Genomic DNA, 950 nt, shown 5'->3' with positions numbered 1-950 from the left:
CCATTTGATGGAAAAACAGAATGTCCGCACTGCGCCTGTTAACCCAGCGCACTGCGTGCGTTAGCACGAGGCCGAGCAGGGGGAGGGGAGGGGGGTCGTGAACCCCCCTCCTCACCCCCCTGCGAGGCCGAGCGTGGAACGAGCCAGAGCAGGCGGCGACGCGGCTTGCCGCGGCGCCGCATGCGTAGGCGAGTCTGTCACACCCCGTCGCCCCCTGTCTATCTTAGGGGTGTGGCTCCGGGGTTGCGTGCATCCCATTTGATGGAAAAACAGAATGTCCGCACTGCGCCTATTAACCAAGCGCACTACGTGCGTTAGCGCGAGGCCGAGCAGGGGGTGGGGAGGGGTGTCGTGACCCCCTCCCCGTCGCCCTGTGAGGCCGAGGCTGGAACAAGCCAGAGCAGGCGGTGATGCAGGTTGCCTCGGCGCCGCATGCATAGGCGAGTCCGTCACACCCCGTCGCCTCCTGTCTATCTTAGGGGTGTGGCTCCGGGGTTGTGTGCGCCCCATTTGATGGAAAAACGGAATGTCCGCAATGCGCCTATCAACCAAGGTGCACTATGTGCGTTAGCGTGAGGCCGAGCAGGAGGTGGGGAGGGGGGTCGTGACCCCCCTCCCCATCCCCCTGCGACGCCGAGCGTGGAACGAGCCGGAGCAGGCGGCAACGCGGCTTGCCGCAGCGCCGCATGTGTAGGCGAGTCCGTCACACCCTGTCGCCCCTGTCTATCTTAGGGGTGTGGCTCCGGGGTTGCGTGCGTCTCATTTGATGAAAAACAGAATGTCCGAACTATGCCTGTCAACCAAGCGCACTGCGTGCGTTAGCGCGAGACCGAGTAGGGGTTGGGGAGGGGGGTCGTGACCCCACTCCCCATCCCCCTGCGAGGCCGAGCGTGGAACGAGCCGGAGCAGGCGGCGACGCGGCTTGCCGCGGCGCCGCATGCGTAGGCGAG

Source organism: Triticum dicoccoides, chromosome 3B (assembly GCF_002162155.2).
Source record: "Triticum dicoccoides isolate Atlit2015 ecotype Zavitan chromosome 3B, WEW_v2.0, whole genome shotgun sequence".
Classification (NCBI taxonomy): domain Eukaryota; kingdom Viridiplantae; phylum Streptophyta; class Magnoliopsida; order Poales; family Poaceae; genus Triticum; species Triticum dicoccoides.
This window is presented reverse-complemented; position numbering follows the sequence as displayed.